This window comes from Parasteatoda tepidariorum, chromosome 7 (assembly GCF_982258835.1).
Source record: "Parasteatoda tepidariorum strain Cologne lab strain chromosome 7, Ptep-v5.0, whole genome shotgun sequence".
NCBI classification, from domain to species: domain Eukaryota; kingdom Metazoa; phylum Arthropoda; class Arachnida; order Araneae; family Theridiidae; genus Parasteatoda; species Parasteatoda tepidariorum.
Genome location: NC_141761.1, coordinates 48,199,691 through 48,215,488, shown reverse-complemented (window position 1 = coordinate 48,215,488; position 15,798 = coordinate 48,199,691). Strand labels below are relative to the sequence as shown.

The window sequence follows — 15,798 nt, the reverse complement described above, 5'->3', positions numbered from 1 at the left end:
GTGCTGACGTAAAATATCCTCAGTGGTAGATGGATCATGGGTTAGAGTCCTCTTGCCGTCACGCTAACCGTGAAAGGTTTTCGTGGTTTTCCTCTTTATGTAGCACAAATGCGGGTTAGTTCCGTCAAAAAGTCCTTCGCGAAGGCTAGTTTGTCCAAATGCTTTATCCATGAGTTTCCTTGTATTCTAGGTTGGGTTTAAAATTACAAGGCTATGAAGTTGAACGTTGATAGTCGTAAACTTAGAATTGGGTCGGCTGTTGAGGCATAAAATAAAATAAAATGATCCGTATACCGAGCAGCCGCGGCCCTTTCCTAATTGCATACAGATGGAGTAGTTAGTGTTAAAAGATTTATTTTTGATAAGTTTTTCGAATATTTTCTTATAAATTTCGTTGTTGAGATTTTTTTCTCAACTGCTCGAATTTATTTGTTTTTAATTATTAATTTAATTAAAAATTTATTATTTCATTATTTTTTTGCTTGAATATCTATAAATTTAGTGATTTAGTTTGATATTAATTTTTCGTTTTATATTTGGAATAATCGAATAAATACCTTGTAAATTTATACTTCACTTAAACAAGATTAAAATCGTAATTATAAACTGTTTAAAAAATTTTTTTAATATTTGATTTTTTTTAAAAAAATAGAGTTTCTTTTATTCTATTATAATTTATTTTATGTTATTATTGAACTGGAAGGAAAAAACTATTTCTTCTGGGCAGTTTTTCGCACAGTTATTACCACGGGAAAAACTTTTAATCCCCGTAACCCTAACTCATTCTCCTTTGCATAAACAGTACATGAGAAACCATAAAGACCTCTCCATCTAATCTACTTGAAAAGAAATTCAAAATTAATCGATAGTTCATCCTATACTATTCTCTCTGATAACCATTAACATTTAAACTTCAATAGTTAATGAAGTTATCTGATTCAGCACAACTCAGCACAAGCAAATAGATATACGCATGGACACTCCACTACACGGTTCGCTGATTGCCAGTAAATATGGTGAACGACCTCTTCATTCCTTTTTAATTCCTCTAATAACACTGAAGGGAGATGTAGATTTCATATAAACCCGTGTTTGCAGTCGTTTTCGTCATTATAAAAAAAGTTTATAATCTCAAGTTATTGCAAACGCGAGTAAGTAAACAATTTAATATGCAAGGGAATTGGGAAATACATATGCTGACGATACGGACTGTTGGCTATGAACGTTGAGTTACTCTCGAATATATGATGATGCACGGAAAAAAGATTTTCGCTCTATTTTTATTCATAATTTTTTCACGCAATTCGAAATTAATTTCTATGCATGGTTAGCTTAAAAATCATAAATGCTTGGTTAATTTTAAAATAAATAATATAGATAAATTTAGATTTTATAACATAAGCTTACATCCATTAACTATTATTATTAAAAAAAGTCGGATGCTAGAATTAATTGTTTTGTATAACAATAATTTGTTATATCGATTATTTAGCATCTGTTAGGCAAGAAGAAAAAGCCCAACGTAATGTTAGATACAAAAAACAAAGCCGGCAATTGCTTTTCTGATCCTGCGACGCAAAGTTACATCATATAAATAGTAAACAATTTTCCTGCAAATGACGTCATCGTTGGGAAATCCTGACGTTTCACACGCCAATCAGGTTCGATATACACACGTGACGTACAGGTACCAGATTAAATCTGATTTAAATCATATGGTTAGACGTATTATAATTATAATTTTAACCGTCACTGAATAGCCGACCCAATTTTTGAGTTGATGACTACCATGTTCGACTCCGTAGTCTTATAATTTTGAACCCAATCCAGAAGAAAAAGTAACTCCTGGATCACGTATTAGGGGAAATTTGCTGACAGAATTGCTGACAGAACTAACCCGCATTTGCGTTATGTAGAGAAAAAAAATTAGCAAATTCGAGGTCACCCTCTCGAACTATTAAGATAGAGTCCTAGAACGTGAAAATACGATTATTGGATTAAAAGTTATTCAGGGTGGTATGCATTTTTGGAACACTGTACGCCAAAAATTATTGTTTTGAACTTTTTGATAAAAAAGAGAAAAGTTTTTAGGTTCTTGAGTAAACTATAAAAATGATAGCTGTGTTTCCAAATGCCTAATGACCTAAGTAATTTATCAGAATTTATTATGAAATTCTTAGCTTTCACAATTCGCTCTGTGGATAAAAGAGATTTGGTAATACATGAATTGCACCATTTCATTTAAAATATAAATACGCTTTTTCTAAATTACTTTCAATCTTTTCGAAATAGAATTATACAGAACTACAAGTGTTGAAATTTTTCAATTAGTTTTTGTTTTGGAGTTAAAAGCGGGAAATAAGAGTTCTGTATGGCAAAAAAAAAAAAAAAAAAAAGAAAAGATATTTAGAAAATTTATAGTACAGAAATAGTTGTTTTTCATGGTGGATGAAGACAAAAATTTATTCGCAATAATCAAAAGTTTATTCTGCAAATCATTCAAAATCAGTATAAATGAATAAATTGAAAGTGTATATAATTTATTTCATAAAAAATGGTAAGGAAAAGTTTATTTGAAGAAAAAGATTTTAAACTATGAGTAAAAAAATATGATTTTACTAAGGCGTTAAAAATTATCAATACAGAAATGCGAAAATTATCAATCCTGCATTTCAACATTCTATTTTCTTTTTTTATCCTTTAAAACCGGCGTTGATCTAATTCTGAGTTTATGATTCTCATGTTAAACTCCTTGGCTTTGAAAGTTTGAACCCAATCCAGAAGAGAAAGGAACTCTTGGATCAAGCATTGGGACAAACAAGTCTTTGTGGAGGACTTTTTTATGGAAATAACCCGCAAATATAGATACGTGAAGTGGAAAACCACGAAAACCTCACATGGTTAACCCGGCGACAAGGAGATTCTATCCTATGATCCGTTTACTACTGAAAATATTTTACCTCAGCACTGTGATCGGTGTTAGTAATACCTCCTAGAAAAGAAAAGACCTCAGCGAAGGTTAGCATAAACAAGAAATTTGATCCTTTAGTAGTCCAAACGTAATGATATCATACGTATTTACCACTACTGCGCAGCTTAATATCCCGAACGCAGTGATTTCTTTCTTATTTTCATCCACTGCGCAGTTTATATTCACCACGTCGGACTACTGAATTCATCGGTGCTGAGGCCTTCTTCCTTCTAGGAGATGTTGGTGTGAGCCGGGAGAAGAATTCGTATCAACCCGCCACCGCTGAGATTCGAACCTAGATTACCTCATTGAGAGACGAGCGCTCTATACCCTGAACCTCCATGACTCCGCATTTTAATAGTTTTATTAAATTTTTTAATATTTTATAACCGTGACAGCCAATAAGTGACATATTCTTTTTGATGGAACTTACTCGCTTTTGCGTTACATTGAGAGGAAGATACCGAAGATCGCTATGCAATCTTAACTGGTCTGTTGATCAAAATTGTGAAGGCTTGTCTTCGAATCATGGATGTTTCCCTGACCGTCGCCAATAGCCCATTGGGAAGCTCTAGTGACACGTAAATAAAGTACCTAGTGCCTGCTCGCAAACCATGCTCGTTTAGCTCTTTACTAAGTTGAATCCAATTTAATTTTGTTATACCGTAAAATCTTAAAGTAAAATCGCAATTTAATAATTAAGTAATATCGTAATGATAATTAAATAAAATAGTAAAATCGTAATGATAATTAAATAAAATAGTAAAATCGTGATGATAATTAAATAAAATTGTAAAATCGTAATTTAAATCGATTATTAAAAATTTTAAAACTAATTCCTCTTTAAAAATTTAAAATTTTTAGTCAATCATAAGTTTTTAAAATGAAATTTTTTAAATTGAAATAAATGGCATGCAATAGAAAAACTTGCAAAAACAAAACAATGATTATGTTTTTTTTTTCTTTTCTTTTTTTTTTTAAATAACATTTTTGACGCTAAAACAACAAGTATATCTTTCATTTTAAATGTCATCAACGCTTTCTTCTGCTCTTCGAGCATGCCTTTTTCGATTATACTTAAAGCGTAACAGCTCGACAAATACTCATTTTTCAATGAATAAGAATAAGAATGAATAAAATTATTATTATTGAACCCGCTTCAGTGGAATTAAAACATAATATAGAACAATTTGCTTTTTGATATGAAACATTCGCTTTTAACCTTTCAAATCTTCTCAACTTCAGTTTGAATATATGACATCAAGTTTGACTATATCAGAAAACGATTTCGTCAAAAACAAAGAAAGTTTCGTGAAATTTGTGTATCCATTTTTATAGTGTTTAAGAGCTGTTTGCATTAATCACTAATTTGGGAATTCTAGTTTAAAATAATTAACAACTTTTCTAAAATGACAGCAGATATTATAGTATTTGTTTAAGGTACATAAAAAATTGATTGGTTACGCACTTGCATTAACATCTAAATACTATCGAAGTGTTAAGTTGTAAATTTTAATTGTTCTGAAGTATGAAAAATAATATATTTTTTCATCAAAATTTTAGGAAATAATAGGAAAATTCGATCACTTGATAGTTAAAATGCAATAGTTGCTCATTATTATATCAATTATATCAGAACAGCGATTTCTGTACTTTTAGAATATTTTATTGATTTAAAATTTTACTATTGGTATTGCTCAGGAATCATGCCGATTATAATCATTAAATTTTTAACAAAATGCTTTTATTGCATTTATAGAAGTGCATTAAATGTTTGAATTTGTTTTTTTAGCAAAGATGCTTTACGAAATGTATTTAGAAAAATTGCTCTGAAATTTTCAAATAATTTTTTAAATTTGTAACGTGAGTACCGTGAGCAATATTTAATTGTGTAAAACATTTTACAATGTCTTTTCTAATTGACTTTTCTGATTGTCTTCTATAACTGTTTCTCAAATATTGCAGTGTATACATTTGTTTCCCAAGAAATGCTTAAGGTGCCTTATTATAATCAGAAACTAAAGGTGAAATCTGAAAACGATTCTGAAAATTCGCCATTTATCGAATTGGTTGCTCAAAAATTTGTGTTCTTTTTCTGTAACAACTTTTCCACCAGCAGTTAGCATCAATTTAAAAAATAATATTTATATATTTCTTTTAGTGAAAATAAAATTCAATGTTTTTCTGAACTTCAACGTTTCAAGATTTTAAACTCATATTTTAGACATGATAATATTAAGCTTTTAAATGGAGTTTAACCCTAACATTTAAAACTTGGAAGTGTGCCAAAAAATCCTCTCCCTTCACCCTTCCCCACCTGTCATAAGATGTTTCTGACACAAATCATTATTTTTCCTGCATATTTTATCTAGTTTTGAGAGGAAAGCCGGAATTGAACTAAAATATTGGTCGTGTTTTTTTTTTAAATGTTACGAAGTTTATTTTATTTTAAAAACTGTAGGACAGAATATTTTACATTTATAGTTATGTTGTTATATGAATAGTTAAATCATTAAATCTAGAATCAATGTGAAAAATGAATACTGTAATAAAAACAATTTTTTCAAAAACTTTTCAGACAATTGTATTTAGATACACACGGTAGTTACAGTTTTCTTTTAACAATTAATAATCATATTTTTAAAAATCATATTTTTTTAATAATCATATTTTTTAAAGGTTTCTATTTGTTTTTAAAGTTCTAATGCTGATAATGCTTATTGCACGCGATTTTAAAAAAAAACTCAGAAAACGAACGTGGTCTTGTGGAGCGTAGAACACATAAATACACTAATTTTCAAATATTTAGAGCAAAAACACAGAGATTTGATTAATTAATTGATCTTAAATATTTGTACTTCTTTTACAAAAATTACAAACAATTTTATATGCATATTTTTTTTTAACCGTTGACATTAATTATAAGAGAATGTAGTATATTCTCAAGATATAGAAGATTTGATTAATTTACGTTTAATTGACTTTTATTTTTTACTAATCATGATTTGAACAGAATTTGTCTTTTTTTTTTTTTTTTATCTTCATTAGAATTTAATCACAGTAAAGAAGCGGGTGTTAAATGGATCAGATTGCCTTACAATTTTAATCTTTAGAGAAATAAATGCGTTTTTGTAATTGTAAACATAGAAGTTGTGCCTTAGGAAAATTTAAGGTATTTTTAAGGTTGTTTTGAGGTATTGACGTTATTTTGAGGTATAATTATACGAGATATATTTGAGGTTGGTAAGAAAAAAATCCTAAAAATTATACCCCATAAATACTGAAAATGAGGTGTACGAGGTTGTTTTACATACACTTCAGCACATTTTGAGGTTATTTAAAATTCATTTCAAATCAACCTGGCTGATGAGGTGATATTCAAGATATACAGGTTGTTTTTCTGACACTTATAACAAAAAACGTTTTTATTAGGTATAAAAAAATTACCTAATTTCAACTAAAGAGAGTGAGGTATTTATTGAGGTATATGAAGTCATTTTATCTATACCTAAGATTTCTACTGAATTTATGTAATTGTTGATAACAATAGTTTATCTAATATTTGATAATTGAAAATTAATAACTGTACAAGCTCACTTTTTCATGTTAGAACACAGAACTGTTACTTTTCACTACATGTTATTTTTTTGCAATTTACCTATGTTAATAATTTTCTAAGCAGATTATAATTACTTATTAGAATATTAAGCAGAATTAAACAAAACTCGATTTTAAGTTCATATGATAATTTGTTTCATGGTTATGAGCATGATTAACTGCTTAAAAAATTAGCAAATTTCAGTAATCTTAAATTTTTTAGAAATAAGTCAGCATTGTTTTTATGTCATTTTAATGCTGAATCGATTAAAACAATTGCAAATAAAAGCATTTATTGTGTGAAAGTTATATGCATTTTTTTTGTCTTGAATTTCACTCTATGAGATATGTTTTTATATTTAAACAAATGATTGTAGCAACTAACAATTACTTTTATTCTGCTCGGTATCATAAGTTACATAGGAAATATTTTTCTTAACCTCTTTGAAAGGCATTATTTCAAATCGTTTGCTTTTAGACATTTTCCTCTCATAAAATTGCTCACAACTAACAAATGCTCCTTATCGGCTTGTGGTTAGTTTTATTCGATTGGGTGTAAAAAGTGCATAAAAATTGGTACTTGTTATTATATGATTGTTGATTATATTGATTAAAATATTAAAATAACTATTTTTTGGGAAACTCTGAGGTGATTGACAATAATGAAAGTCCTTTTCAGAATCAGCGTCAAAAATGAATTAAAAAGCTATTAGTTCTATGAAATCTGGCAAAAGTTTAAAAAGATAGACTAGTCTTACTGAATTTATGTAAAGATTTGTAAGAAGAAAGAGAAAAAATTTAATCATCAAGTTTACAACTACCATAATGAAAAATGTATGGGAAAAAAGTGTTAAAATTTCCTAATAAGATTGGAACTATATATTAGAATTTCTGAGGTTGTTTATGGTAGTACTTTCTTCAGTGTATTTTATTTTGTGGCTGAGGTACCAGTTGCACTTTTAGACGCTTTTAGCTACGAGAATTGAATAGAAATGACAGAAGCGGTACCTCAGTAGATATATACTTGAAGCTGAAATATAATAACCCAGTGGTCGGCAAAGTGCGGCTCCAGAGCCGCATGTGGCTCTTTGGCTCCTTAAGTGCGGCTCTGGCACAAATATCCACGGAGGGCGCAATAATATTTTCATAAAAAAAAAAAAAAAAAAAAAACTTAAAAAACTGAAATACAATTGCTGGATTAAAAAAACAAGAAGATATGGGGCTCTAAATTCGAACGTCTTTGTGTTGAATTGGAAATATTGGAGGAGAAAAAATTTGATGTTAGTTCACAACACAAGTGGTCTGCTTTGAATGACCTGGAGAAGGAAATCATGATCATTTTCAACGCTTGGAATAGTATTCCTGACTCTTTCGATCAGCGGTAAAAGCTCGCGTTTGCTGTTCTTTCCCTTTTCGGTTCTACATATATATGCGAACAATCTTTTTCAAGCATGAACATTATCAAGAGTAAACTGAGAAGTCGTCTTATTGATGAGAACTTGGAATCATGCCTAAAATTAAAAACAACAACATACAAACCTGACTTACTCAAACTTTCCCATGAGATGCAAGCACATTGTTCGCATTAATAAATACTTATTAAGTAAGAAATTTAGTTTATTTAGTGTACTACTTATTTAGTGTAATAAAAGCTTACTAAACAAGCAGATTTGGCTCCCAATTTTTTAAAAAATTGTTGTAATGTTCATATTTGGCTCTTTGGCTAATAAGTTTGCCGACCACTGTAATAACCTGAGGTAGAACATAAAACACCTCATGTTAGTAAAAAATTACCTTTGCAGCGACTAAAAAATATACTTGAGGTAGATCGAGAAAAACCTGAAGTGTAAAATGAAACACCTAAGGTTGGTGAATGAAGACTTCCTCTGGTGTAAAAAATTATACTTCAGGTTAATAAGTAATAACCTGAAGTGCTAAGTGAAACACCTAAGGTTGGTGAATAAATACTTCCTCAGGTGTAAAAAAATATACTTCAGGTTAATAAGTAATAACCTGAAGTGTTAAGTGAAACACCTGAAGTTGGTGAATAAAGACTTCCTCTGGTGCAAAAAAATATACTTCAGGTTAATAAGTAATAATCTGAAGTGTTAAGTGAAACACCTAAGGTTGGTGAATAAAGACTTCCTCTGGTGTAAAAAAATATACTTCAGGTTAATAAGTAATAACCTGAAGTGTTAAGGGAAACACCTAAGGTTGGTGAATAAATACTTCCTCAGGTGTAAAAAAATATACTTCAGGTTAATAAGTAATAATCTGAAGTGTTAAGTGAAACACCTAAGGTAGGTGAATAAATACTTCCTCAGGTGTAAAAAAATATACTTCAGGTTAATAAGTAATAACCTGAAGTGTTAAGTGAAACACCTAAGGTTGGTGAATAAAGACTTCCTCAGGTGTAAAAAAATATACTTCAGGTTAATAAGTAATAACCTGAAGTGTTAAGTGAAACACCTGAAGTTGGTGAATAAAGACTTCCTCTGGTGCAAAAAAATATACTTCAGGTTAATAAGTAATAATCTGAAGTGTTAAGTGAAACACCTAAGGTTGGTGAATAAATACTTCCTCAGGTGTAAAAAAATATACTTCAGGTTAATAAGTAATAACCTGAAGTGTTAAGTGAAACACCTAAGGTTGGTGAATAAAGACTTCCTCTGGTGTAAAAAAATATACTTCAGGTTAATAAGTAATAACCTGAAGTGTTAAGTGAAACACCTAAGGTTGGTGAATAAATACTTCCTCAGGTGTAAAAAAATATACTTCAGGTTAATAAGTAATAATCTGAAGTGTTAAGTGAAACATCTAAGGTAGGTGAATAAATACTTCCTCTGGTGTAAAAAAATATACTTCAGGTTAATAAGTAATAACCTGAAGTGTTGAGTGAAACACCTAAGGTTGGTGAATAAAGACTTCCTCTGGTGGTGTAAAAAATTATACTTCAGGTTAATAAGTAATAACCTGAAGTGTTAAGTGAAACACCTAAGGTTGGTGAATAAATACTTCCTCAGGTGTAAAAAAATATACTTCAGGTTTATAAGCAATAGCCTAAGGTTGAAAAAGAAACACCTTAAAGTAGTAAATATCTACCTCTTCCACAGATGTAACACCTCAGGTTGATACATATATACCTCTGGAGGTATATTTGGGGTAAATTTTGAGATATTCATTGCACCCTTTTCAACCTAACGACGTATTTAAATAACAACCTCATTTATATCTTTGAAAAAATAACTGATTTATACCTCGAAAATACCTCAGTTTTTCTATAAGGGTAGTTTGCTGCAAACCGGAAAATGTCAAACAAGCATAATTGAAAAGTGATCTTTGGCTCAAGAAAAACGTTCATTAAGCAAGAAAATAAAATATTAGAACAGCACAGAACTTCTGAAAACATAATCAACGAAAGTATTCTACTCTCTCTATAACATAACTCAGTTATACTGTCTCACAAACCTTATCTTCGCCTGTCTTATTCAAGCATACTGTGTGCAAAAAAAAAGGAGAAAAAAAACTATCACCCTGAATAACTTTTGTTCTAATGATCGGATTTTCAGGTACTAAGTGTCAATCTTAATGGTTTCTGGGGTGACTTCAAATATGCTAATGAATTAGTGCTATTGATTAAGTTTCGAAATCACACACAAAAATGCACTTTCTCTGAATAAACATATATATTTTTTTATATATATTTCAATTCCTCATCCTCAAATTGGGGGTGGGTAGACAAATTTCGAAAACATTGGATCATAAGCTGGGGGGGGGGGATAAGTTATATATATTTTGGTGACATGCAACTTGGTGCATTTGGTGATGCCGCCACAAATGAATATTTTAAAATAACCCATAGTCTAATTCAAGAGAAGAATACTTAATTTTACTCCGTTGCTAAGCAACCAAGTTCAGACAATAATAAAATTGGAATAATGTTCTGCGATTGCTCGGAAAGATTTATTTATTAATAGTTAATAGAAAATATCTCGTAGTTTCTAGGCAATAGATGATTTTTCAGCTGATTTCTGACCGAAAAGCAAAAATATTTTTCTTATTCATCTCTTCTGAAAAGAAAATTTGAATCGATTTATAAACTATTTATGATTTTCTAAACTTTCAGAATTTGAGTACATGAACTTTTTTATCTGACATTATTATTATTTTTTTTTAAATGTTGTTTCTACTTCATTTATACGAGGATTTCATACTAAAATCAAATTTGCATAACTTATTATAAATATATACAAAATTTTAAGGATTATCATTTTTACAGCTTTGATCGAGTCTTCTAGGCTAGAAAGTTTAAGGAAAAAAAAAGTACATGAGAAAAATGTAGACTGTATAGTATTTCTAATGCAGATTCACAAGGTTTTATATAATTTACGATATTTTTTTTTCTATAACTGAAGGAACTGCTGCATGTTAGGTGGCATTTTAAAAACAATGAAATATGATATGTTTAAGAATAACATATTGATATAATATGTTGCATATTGTATGATTCATTGTTTAAAAAATCGCTTCATTCTTCTAGATATTTAGGTTATATGGTTTTCTTTAGATAAAGGTGATTTGCAAATAGCATCCTGATGTTTCGATACATTCTGAAACTTATTTTCGCAAATTCCTCATAAAATGCCGCACAACATGTTCTTCAATTACGATAAGCTAAATGTATCACCAAATATCGCTACTATGTTTTCTTTGTTTTTTTCTTATATATATCTGATACAATACTCTCCTTTTAAACGGAGTTTGTAAGGTCCTTAAGATACTGAAATCGTGGCACAAAAACTTTAAAGATGAAATATTCAATTTCATTAACTCAAAATATCTGGTCCCAAAATTTTAATTTTAAAGTTAAAGATAACTTCATAGTTACAATGTTGATGCTACGGTTCTCTTACTTTTTTAAAGACCACATAAATCTTGTTAAAATATTAAAATACATAAGTTTACTTCTACGAGTATAAAATCATTATCAAAATAATGATCAACATCCAAATGGAAAACAATATGATGATGAAAACTTGAAAGAATATGAAGAAGGTAATATAAGCCGACATGTTTCAAGCGTTCAAATATAAGCGCCCATTCTGTAGACTCGTCAGGCGTGAATGACTTGTGACGTTGATTCTTTTTCTACTTTTATTATTCGTTTCTACTTTTATTATTATCTATTATTTTTTCAAATCAATGGAGTTTTTATCTTTTTGATTCAGTTTCTTGAGACTATCCGTTTAGTAACACAGTATATTAAATTACTTCACGCTATATTAAAATAAATTTTGCGCAAGATAAAGGTATAGGTTTTTAGATTGAAAAAAATAATAATTAGTCAGTACTTTCTAAAAAAAATTAATGCAGCTTTAATAACATTTTTCAGGACATAAAGAAATTCCAATTTTAAAAGTCGAATGTGAAAATGTCCCCTAGCACCAGGAATCAAAATTAAATAGTAATAAAGACAGCATTTTAAAGCAAGTTAGCGATTATTTACTACTCAAAGATATTTAAAAATGTATTTTTTATTTATCAATTCCAAAGTTTATTCTACTTATATTTCAGGGTATATTTTAAGCGTCCTTCCATCGAGTTTATTCTTACACCCCTTATTTGGTTAAAATAAATTATTCAAGCTATATGATTTAATGCATTTATAGTATAATAGTAAACGGAGTAATAGTAAACGCATATCTTTAACCTTGATACAGCTATCATTAAATTAACGGAATAAGCTTAGATAAATAATAATAGTTAAATTTTTCTTGTTTTAACTTTTACGGAACAATATGTTTCGTCAAAATAGATTTCATTTCTGGAAATAACGAAATTATTGAGTAGGTTCCTTGGAGCAATATCATTCTTGTCCTCTTATGACGAAATATAGGAAAAATTTGTATCCATAGGTTCTGTAAAAAGTTTGTTAACCTTCTCGCTGCATATGTTTCGAGTTCGCTGCAAGTTCGAAAATTGTGTATTTTTTATTACAATTTTCAAATCTGATGATGATTCTAAAATTGGAACGGCTTCGAAATCTTTTTACAAATTTCAATTTTTATTATTTGCTGATTAACATAATAAAGCATTTTCCTAATAAAAAATATCAAATTAACTAATTCCTAATAACAAATTATGCTATAATGATATCTAGGGAATTGAGCTAGAGATGAAAAATAATTTTAACAAAAGTTAATTTTTTCAACATCTTTTTTTAAAAGAGCAGCTTTCTTAAAAATTAACGGTGTAGTATATAAATTTAAATGTCAAAATGAAATTGCTGTTCGAATTTGTTCATTTAAAAAGCAAAGCATAGAGTTGTGGATTTTTGAGTTGCACTTATGTGTATTTACTTTTCACAAACCAAACAAATAAGAAACAATAAAGTAAATAATTTGTTTGTTCAATCTTAGAGAAAAAGGTGCACTTATTTACTACAATCAGTCAGACGTTTTTCACTGAGTAATTTTAACATAAAAAATGTTCTTAAAATCTTATCAGCTAATTGGCTATAGTTCTGAGACTTGAAAAAATACTTAGCAATTACTTACAACGAGTGTTAATTTTAAAAAAAACTTAAAGTACTAATAAAAATTAATTAGTTGAATAGTTCTGTGAATCACACGTTAAGCTACGCGCGTAAGTCAAATTCCTCGTAAGCTAACCACATTTAAATATTTGCTCATTGTCACCGAAATATTCTTTTTAAAAATATTTATTTTTAATTTTTCTCGGCTTCTACTAAATAAAAGCAGTTGAAACTTCAAATTTTTTAATAGGAAAATAAGTAGATTAATAAGTATAAAAAAATTCATACCTCAAAATTCTAAATTTTTTTATCCTTAATTAAATTAAATATATAATAATAGATAATTATAAAAAAATATTTTTGTATTAAATTATCTTTGAGGAAATGGATTTCATGAGTGGGTGTAATTTTTTATTAATTGCTTAATAAGTTTTGAAAATATGTCTAGAACAGCAAAAGAGGAAATTAACATTAAGGGATCAGAACTCTGGATCGCTCTCCTGACCAAACTATGGGGAACATATTTCCCAGATTGCTGCTACCCCCTATATTTGAATCCAAATATGTAAAAAAATTATATTTATTCAGAAAAAGAATGTTTCTGTGTCTGATTTCAGTAACAGTTATCACTAAGTAATTAGCCTATTTCAGGTTACCCCCCCCCCAGGAGCAGTTAAGATTGATTCTCAGTACGTGAAAATCCGATCATTAGAACGAAAGTTATTCAAGGTGATATCTTTTTTATTTTGCACATTGTACATTGAGTAACCAATCAAAAACACTGGATAAGAAAATTTGTAGAAACTACACTTATAGTTGACGTGTACATCATTTTTAATGTCCGAAAATAAATTTCAAAATAAAGATAAACAGGCAAGAAAACAAAGAACACAGAATCATTTCAAAGTATAAGAAACTATTAACTTGCCCTTTTGATTTACTTTTATCCTTCTTCCTTTTCCAGTGGTCTTTCGACATCATGATTTCTGACTCACCATTTTCTTCCTCGAACCTCGTTCCTTCAAACTTGTAGTCTGGAAAAATTATTATTCGATAATTAAAAATTTACTGATAATAATCTTTTTGCATCCAAAAATGAACAGAAAAATGTAAAAAAAACTTCCTAGTTTTACTAAACCTTAATTGAAATTTAAACAAAGTTCTTCTCATCGCCAGTCATAAGTAAGTAACTCTAAAAATCATATATTTATTCATCACATTTATCACATTAATAATAGTTTTTTCTTATTGGTTTATTGGAATCACGTACACTTGCAGGCTTGTCTGCTCAATTTAGGCTTATAAACCTTTGTCAAATAGAAGGACAGATAGCACAATACAGAGAAGGACAGCACAAAGATACATCCAGGGTAACAGTAGGATTCGAACCCGCTACCACCACGCTTTGCACAGCGTTTGGCGAGGCCCCGTATAGTTTTTGCTATACTGAACTACGCAGTGCGAAATAAACAAATAAATAAAAATAATAATAAAAAAATCTTTAATTTTTGATATGAAATTACTCAAAATGTAATGAAAGTATTAAAATCATTTTTATGTCAGAATGTTCGTTAAACATTTCGCTGAAAATACCTAAAATTGCATATTTTTCATCAAGTATTTTACCTGCAGTGGACTGAGTGTTAGGACACGATTCCCAGTAGAGCACCGAAGTTAAGCATCACTGGCTGCTTTCAGTGTGCTGGTGGGTGACCATATTGATCAGCCTGCAAAGAGACCGAGAGTGTGCGGTATCGGTCCTCGCTAAACTGTTCGATCGTCAAGTGCTCGACTTCGAGCAAAGGTCGTCGAGTTACCGAAGCAAGGGAGTCATCCCCTCTGCGGAGGTTCAAAATTGAGATGGCTTGTCCTCGGATCAGCCTCAGGAATGTTTCTCTGACCGTCGCCAATAGCCCGTTGTACTGCTCCAGTGCGACGTAAAAGAACAACGTCATCATCGAATATTTATAGCGTTTCTGAAGTTTTCTGAAAAAGCGGAGGTCGCTCCAGCAACTTAAAGTTTAGAGATAGACAATTCATAAATGGTTTTCAGTGCTAATTATTTTCGCATTTTGTCATCTCAAAATAATATTTACAATTTGTTTTCCTTTTTTATAATGCTTTGATGCTCTTTTTTTTGTTTTCGTTTTTCATTTTTTTCTCTTGAACTACTTTCTTGGTACGTAGATCTTAATGAGATATCAAACTCATCGTCATTAAAAAACGCCTGCTTAGATCATCATTTAAATGAGTGGAACAGATTTTGGAGATCACTTTTGCTATGTTCCATTTATAAGACTAATCGCTTCAAATCAGTTTTTGATTATTTATATTTTTAAATTTTCAAGAAAATTCAAACAGCACTAGAAATGAAAAGAAAAGGATCCTTCTGAATAAAAAGAATAAATAGAAAATAAAATAATAAGAATAAAAATAAATGAATAAAAATACTAATAACATCAAACGGTATAATAATAATAACAGAAAACGATAATTTTAGCATACAAATAAAATAAAAAATCGATATCGAATGATATCATATCAATAAGCGATCTCATTAAGAAGAGACTACTGTATTAAAATAACGTCTCTGATTTTTTTGATCCCGAAATTACGGATCTAGCGTTTAGAAGGTTTGAACTGATTAAACCAATCAAAAGTAAGTTTGTGAAAAACATTAATCTTTATTTCAAAC

At 29.5% G+C, this 15,798-nt stretch overlaps 1 protein-coding gene across 1 annotated transcript in view; it reads right to left on the bottom strand.

Moving 5' to 3' along the window:
• LOC107445161 (uncharacterized) overlaps positions 1 to 14,299 on the bottom strand; it is an 85,378-nt gene extending 71,079 nt beyond the window's left edge. The window contains exons 1-2 of the mRNA XM_016059504.5: positions 14,242 to 14,299; positions 14,032 to 14,137 (exon numbers count right to left, since the gene is read on the bottom strand). The gene's annotated coding sequence lies outside the window, so the exon portion shown is untranslated. The remainder of the gene's footprint in view (positions 1 to 14,031; positions 14,138 to 14,241) is intronic.
• Positions 14,300 to 15,798: the final 1,499 nt, after the last annotated feature.